Raw genomic sequence first — 7,111 nt, 5'->3', positions numbered from 1 at the left:
GGAGGGGAATATTTGGCTGATATTTTTGCTGGCATTTTATTGGCTACGTTGGACGAAATTCAGGACCCGACGGCTAAACGATTCTCTTTGCTTCCAGGTGCGGCCTTGTTTGGGACTTACGGCGTCCGTTCCGGATAAACTGAGGAAGAATGTTCTGTTTCGAAAACACAATTCGTTCTGTGCGGATTGTTATCGTGGCAGGGATGCTGCTGTTTTCTACCTGCGCTTTGGGCCTTATGATTCCGTCACGGAGAGCGACGCGACTTTTTATGGGCTTTTCGGGGGCATTCGGGGGATACGGCTAATGTTCTTGAGCTTTTGGGAGTGATTATTTTTTGGAGTTTGTCGTACTTCGTTTTTCGATGATAACAAAAAAAATGGGTCTGGTTGTGTTTCATTTTTTGGGCGTAATTAGTCTAACTTTTTTTGGAATGTGGTTAACTGTATGTGTATATGTATTTTTGAAGCGAAGCAGATAGTCGTGCAGAGATACATCATTCGTAGAAAGTTAATAGTCGGCGATAAGGCCCAATTTTAAAAAATGAATATTTTTCGTAACTATTGGGGATAATGGATTTATATATATATATATATTTTTTATATGCATCAACCGTATACCGTTTATGTTAAATTTATTTGAGTGTGTACGTTCTCTCCTGTACTCTGTCTGTACGTGCCGGGTACACAATGGGCCCGATCTATGTCGCATTGTACATTGCGGTAAAATCTTTGGGCCCACCAGTCGCGATACCGCTCTTCGAAGAAGGGTTTGTTTATACTTGAAGAAGACGGGGGGCCTTATTGTTCCCTGTGACCAATTGCACACCAGGGGTCTGCAATGGGACCTGGTCACTCTTTCCTTTTATAAACGGGATAGAAAAATGTCCAGGATGTTTCTACGGTGACAGGAACTTCGACGGGATGGACCAGTAGAGATGGCTACAGGTAGCGAAGAATATTAAGGCCCAGCGCGAGGGACACTCTCAAGCTAAGAAAAACTTAGTGAAATGGTTTAGTATACGGGGGGTCCCATTATGTTGCTTAGATAATCTGATTTGCGTGACTGAGTTGTCAATGTCCTTGACAGTTGTCAATCTTTAGAAGAGAAGGACCGTCTTGGACATTTTCACTGACCCTGACGTCAATTTTTATTGAGATTTTTTTTTTCAATTTGCAGGCCCAAAATTCGTACCACCAAAGTTTAACCAGCTTGCTTTAATGTAAAGCCGTTTTTATCTGCTGCCGCTCTTACCGGAGGTTCGTGTTGACCGACGGCCAGGATAATCCGGATTAAAAAGTCAATGGCTCCTGTTTACGAAAATACAAGGACGTCCAGGAAGGCGTCGGAGGAATCAGATGGAATTTACGGTTGTCAGGATCAGCGAACCGAGGTGGAGAAAATCAAAGGAAAAAGATGGCAAGGACGTTTTAAAGTCCTGGATGAATTTTGTCAAAGAAAAATAACGGGTGTCTCTTTAAATTGATACCAGGATCTTTGGCATCCTTATCGATCGCATCGAGCGTGCGAATGTTCTAGAAGAAATGTAAAATCAACATTTAATAACGGCAATACGTATATTACAGGTGTTTTTAATTAACCAATAAATCCCAAGAGACTGTAGCCGCATCGAGCATCTAATTATACACGGTGTACTATTTTTAAAAGAATATTTTACTTTTTTGCCAGTCTGGCAAAATGAGGCGCCAATCAAAATGAAACGACAAAAAGGCGTCGAGACCTTTAGGAAATGAGCAAACTCGAAACGTGCCACCAGAAAATTAGACGAGTCCTCTACCCTTTGCTTTTTTTCTTTTGCAAAGAAAAAAAAAATCAAGATCGTTTCGAGCACTGGAATATAATTTTTCACGTTATAATGAGACGGTCCCAAGAGGAGCCAGGGTTTTTTCACACGCTGCTCCATCGGGCCCGTTGCCAATTTAAATTCTCAAAATAATTTTCTGCGCTTCATACTTTCGAGCGATAACACAAAATCCATATGGTAGCCGAGAATGGAAATTTTGGCGAATTTAAAAAAATCTAAATCCCATCGATTTAACCCAAAAATCATTGTAACCCCAAAGTCAAATTTGGATCCTCAATTTGAGAACCACTAGTCAACGTGTGTGGTCCGCTCTGGCGGCGAGGTGCCGACACTCGAAGTTTCCCCTTCTACCACACGTTTTCTTCTTGTTCTTCCACCCATTGTACCTTCTCGCTTAAGCCTTACGCCGTCCACGTAAGGCCCTCTACCTTCACCTCGCACGTCATTATATACCGGCGCTCGGCACGAATCTACTTTAGGGCCTTCCGTATCCCTCTCTGACTTATACCAAAGAAATTGGTTCTGTTCCTTGTTCCAAGTGCCCTGTTCCTTGTCCCATATAGGTACCGACCAGGCTTATTACCAACGGACCTAATCCTATCCATTCTCTCGTTAGTCCCCATACTGTTATAAGTCCCAACCGATACTACTCAGTACACACCAAAAGCAGGCACAAAAAAAATTTCAAATTTGAAATTAATTTTTAAAAAAATTTCAAACCCCCTCCCGTCCTCCCCCGATCCTCATCTCAAACACCAAACTGATCCTTTGTGACAATACTGTATCCGCTAACGAGCTGCACTTTTTATGCAGCTCGACGTAATTGGCCCTGATTTGCATAGATTCGCAAGAGAAGAAAGAGACGGGAGAACAAGCCAGTTTGGAAATTGACGAGGGTTCCGCCATGCTAGTCCGCCTATAAGTATAGCTACACCGTATTCCTACCTACGTAACCTATATGTATACATACTGTAGTTAAGGTTTGCGCATGCACCTTATATATATACAAGCCAGAGGAATGCACAGCCGGCCTCATTAAGCATTGACTTGATGCTTCTGTTGTTTTCTCGCCAAGTTTTATGCTTTCGTGCAGGGCCGATGCTTCACATGCAAGCAGTACGTAGGCGAGAGTGAGCGAAACCGAAATAAATCATTTTGGCTTGAGCCGGTGCGATTGCCGTTTTATAAATGCATACGAGAGCCGGGTGCATCGCGTACCGTGATGCAGTCCGCATGCACACGCGGATACGCTCGTGTATTAATTTAATACGATTGCAGATCTCGGACGAATTCTTTTTTCGTACGCGGTCATTTTTGAAAAATCGAAAGTATCGATTAATCGATCCGAGAACGGATTTTTAGGCTTGTTTTTTTTTAAATAGTTTTCCATATAAAGTCACTCGCGTCTGATCCTCTTGTTCTGGGATTTACGTGTGGGAATGTGTCACGAATATTTTAGTGCTACAGGCCGTTTCAAGGGAGGTAAAACAAATCACGGCGCGTGTCTGGAATACCGGGAACCTTTCCAGGTCCCACCCCTTATGTAAAACGTTCACCCCTATTTTACTTGACGAACCCTACGTATGTGGGGTCTTGTATGTTGGATGCTTGAAAATTTGTCATCGAATATCACCCCTGTCTTTTTACATGTATATATATTGCTGGGATATTAGGAGCAGTGGATATAAGAAAATTCCAAGGGTCAAATTACGTAGGTCATGTAGGGTCAAGGAATTTTTTTTTTTTGAAATTATGGTTATACATTTTTTTTTGTTGTTTTTTTTTACATTTTTTTTTTCTACGGCTCTTCTTATATTTGATATACCAAAAAGTTCTTTGCTCTGCATATTGTTGGATTGCGCTCTCTTTGTAATTATACGGATTGTGGTAATGTCTGTGATTAAAAGAAACTAATGAGCCGCCATTAGGATAGCCAAGACGGTTTCTTACTGCGGCTGCCCAGAAGGCATCGCTCTCGCGCAGTGCCACGGTATTTAAAATAATATGCAATTTCGCTCTTTCCTCGTAATTACTATTGTGCGCGCTCGCGATATTTTCGTAAAAACACACGTTATTCGCGAAGGCGCTTCTTCCCTGTCCCTTTCAGCGAGGATAGAAACACGCACGCGTGGATATAGATGCAATTACGATATAAAAAAAATTGGAGTAGTTTGAAAAAAATTTTTTTGGGATTTTTTTACAAAATCCAAAAAAAATTTACGTCTATCTATTTACATATGTCGCGTCTACGTGAAAGGCGGGAATTTTTTTGAACATCATTTTTTCGCCTGGCTGATGTTACGCGATGACTTTCAATTACACGGGGATTTGGAATTGCACGTGAAATAGGTTTACTGTAATTATGACGAAGGATTTAGCTTTATCTTCGTCTTGATCGTGGGATAACTTTTTATATCGATCAATGACGTTTGGCCGTTTTTAAGGGAGGAAACGAAACGGTGAGGGAGGTCGAAATTTAAGGCGGTATTTGTAAAAGGAAAAACGAAATTCTATGCTGTACTTAATTATTGTACCTTTCATGGGAAAGAGTTGTGCGAAGAGAATGGAGATAAAGAAGTGAAAGATAGAAGCTGAGGATTTGCTGCACCTAAGCGTGGATGGCGGAAGAGGGGAGGTTCACGTCGTTCCTGACAAATCAAGCTGAAAATTGAATTCTGAAATGTCGAGGGACACAGTGCCTGTGTCATCCTCCACTCCCTTTACGATTGTTTCTCACCCGTTGCCGTTAGCTGGCAGCACCAGTCCTCTTGTACTCCAGTACTTTATATAGATATATACGCGATGGGTCTTATATTGGCCTGTTGTCAACCGAAACTTTAAAAATAAAATTGTAATTTCGGATAAATTGGTTTTGGTGTGAAATAAAAGAAAAGATATTCACATAAATAAGAAAAAGAATGGTCAACCTGTCACTGAGAATGTAAACAATTTTTTAAATCCTTAATTAAAGATTAGAGAATTATAAGAATTTCTGAGTGAGACGGACGAACTATGACCTCTTCCGTATAATCACAAGTGTTTTGGAATGTTAAGTGGTCGATAAGTACAGTCGGAGAGAAAATAGAGATAAATAACTTAACCGACGACTGAAAAGTTACTTTTAAAGAGAACACTTGCCGTATCGACTCGTCACCGTGAAATTAATTTCTCGTAATACTCCAAATTTAAGATATTTTGACTGTCGATAACGAGAATTTTTATTTTTCGAGTGCCGTCGATGCATGCAAATTTATTCAAATTTTTTTCACCCCGGGACTGGGTCGAGGTTGAGTGAAGATCGTCTCGAGATTTATTTGTCGATCGAGAAGAAAAAATTAAATGAAATTTCGTTACCGCCTAAATCACCTCGTGACTAGAGTATCCTGGAGCATTTTGAAAATTTGAAAAATGAGTCGAAAAAAATATTGAAATTTAATTGTCACTCGTAATTGCATTATTTGTGATTTTTTCCACAAAATTCAAATACGTAACTACGGCCATTTAATTAACTTATTCATTCCGCCGCGTTGCTCCTAATTAAACGTGAACTGTAACACCTCCGGTAACTCCGCTCTTCATTGTGAACTAGATCCGATAAGGTGGGAAGTGCTCGTTACTGAATGGAGTATAAAGGCCAAGTAAGAAAAGTCAGTTAAAGATAAAATCACTATGGAGCTCGATTCCGAGAAATGTAAAATATCCAATTGTTAGGTATTATCAAGAATCGGTGTTACCCCCATTTTCAAATCGGTTCTCGATTCCTACAGTGATAATAATAATAATTCGGAGCAGCGATCCTTATCAATTTTTCAATGAAGAAGCCAAATTAAAAAAACGAAGATGAGTAAGCATAGCCAATAATAAAAAAAAAATATTTTTTCCATATAAATCAATGACTGAAAATTCAATCATTTTAATCAATTTACGTGATAACAATCGCGGTTCGATTGTGTAAACATGTAGTTTTCAATTCTTAGTCAACACAGCGAGTCCTTTGGAATTCGTTCTTAAGGGTTGCCCCTTGTCGCCATCGTGAGTTTTGAAAAGAAGGGCGAGAGGGGTTAAGAGGTGGAAGGGGGTGGGAGAATATGGAAAAGGGGAGGATAAGGTAGATTCATTAGGTTTCATCGCGTCTCCCCAAAAGAAATCAATTCACTGCGTGGAATAAAAGATAAGGCGAGGGCAGACGCAGGGCTAATGTATCAATCATTCTGTTTGCGTAACCTCTGACACGCGTTCCACGAATGTCCCAGGAGGGGTTGTATAGTGGGGCGTACACATTTACACGTACCTACCTACTGCAAAATCAATAGCCCTTACCTTCCATTTTCACCCTATCCTATACTACCCTTGCATATATATATATATATATAATACTCCTTTTGTGTGTATGTATACATATACATATATCAGTATAGTTCTTATGCCTTTATATCAGATGAAAAGATTGTTTTCTTAATTCATTTTCACCCTATCCTATACTACCCTTGCACCTCTGACACGCGTTCCACGAATGTCCCAGGAGGGGTTGTATAGTGGGGCGTACACATTTACACGTACCTACCTACTGCAAAATCAATAGCCCTTACCTTCCATTTTCACCCTATCCTATACTACCCTTGCATATATATATATATATATAATACTCCTTTTGTGTGTATGTATACATATACATATATCAGTATAGTTCTTATGCCTTTATATCAGATGAAAAGATTGTTTTCTTAATTTTTCATCAAATCTAAGATTCACAATCAACCCAGTCTATTTTGTTGGGTCACCGGACAGACATAAATTTTGTAATTTAAACCGGGGTGGATTGACATGAAAATATTTATACACTGATAATTTAGTATATGATAATACATATCTTGGACGTAATTAATGATAACTAGATCAAATGATAAGTATGCAAGGGTGTATATATATTTTGAAACTCGAGTAGATTGATACCTGCTTGACAAAGGTGCCAAAATATAAAAAGGATGTAGAATGGACGGAAAGAAGAAGAAAAAAAAAGGTGAAATTCTCCAGAGGCTCTATCGGAAGAGGGTGAACCACCCTGTAATCAATATTGGTTCCCATGGAGATGGCCCGCTGGCGAACTTGTTACCTACATTCACCTAAATCACTTCCTATTTTATCCCAGCAACACACAGCACCCTTTACACGTCCGCCATCTTTATTGTCTCCCCGCTCCATAGGAAGAAGCTCAGCTCGTAAGTCACTTCCGGTAGAAATATAAGACCCCGAAAAAAAAAAAAAAAAAAAAAAAAAAGGAAAAAAAC

At 39.8% G+C, this 7,111-nt stretch overlaps 1 long non-coding RNA gene across 8 annotated transcripts in view; it reads left to right on the top strand.

The window, feature by feature from the left end:
- LOC107275179 overlaps positions 1-1,786 on the top strand; it is an 8,808-nt gene extending 7,022 nt beyond the window's left edge. For 6 of the 8 annotated variants that reach the window (XR_003058119.1, XR_003058121.1, XR_003058118.1 and 3 more), the window contains one exon: positions 98-1,786. This is a non-coding gene — a long non-coding RNA (uncharacterized LOC107275179). The remainder of the gene's footprint in view (positions 1-97) is intronic. The other 2 variants (XR_001539645.2, XR_003058120.1) reach the window with 2 other exon arrangements.
- The last annotated feature ends 5,325 nt before the right edge of the window (positions 1,787-7,111 follow it).

This window comes from Cephus cinctus, unplaced genomic scaffold (genome assembly GCF_000341935.2).
Source record: "Cephus cinctus unplaced genomic scaffold, Ccin1 Ccin1_scaffold0123, whole genome shotgun sequence".
Lineage (NCBI taxonomy): Eukaryota > Metazoa > Arthropoda > Insecta > Hymenoptera > Cephidae > Cephus > Cephus cinctus.
The sequence above is the reverse complement of the archived record's forward strand: the minus strand, read 5'-3'. Positions and strand labels throughout refer to the sequence as shown.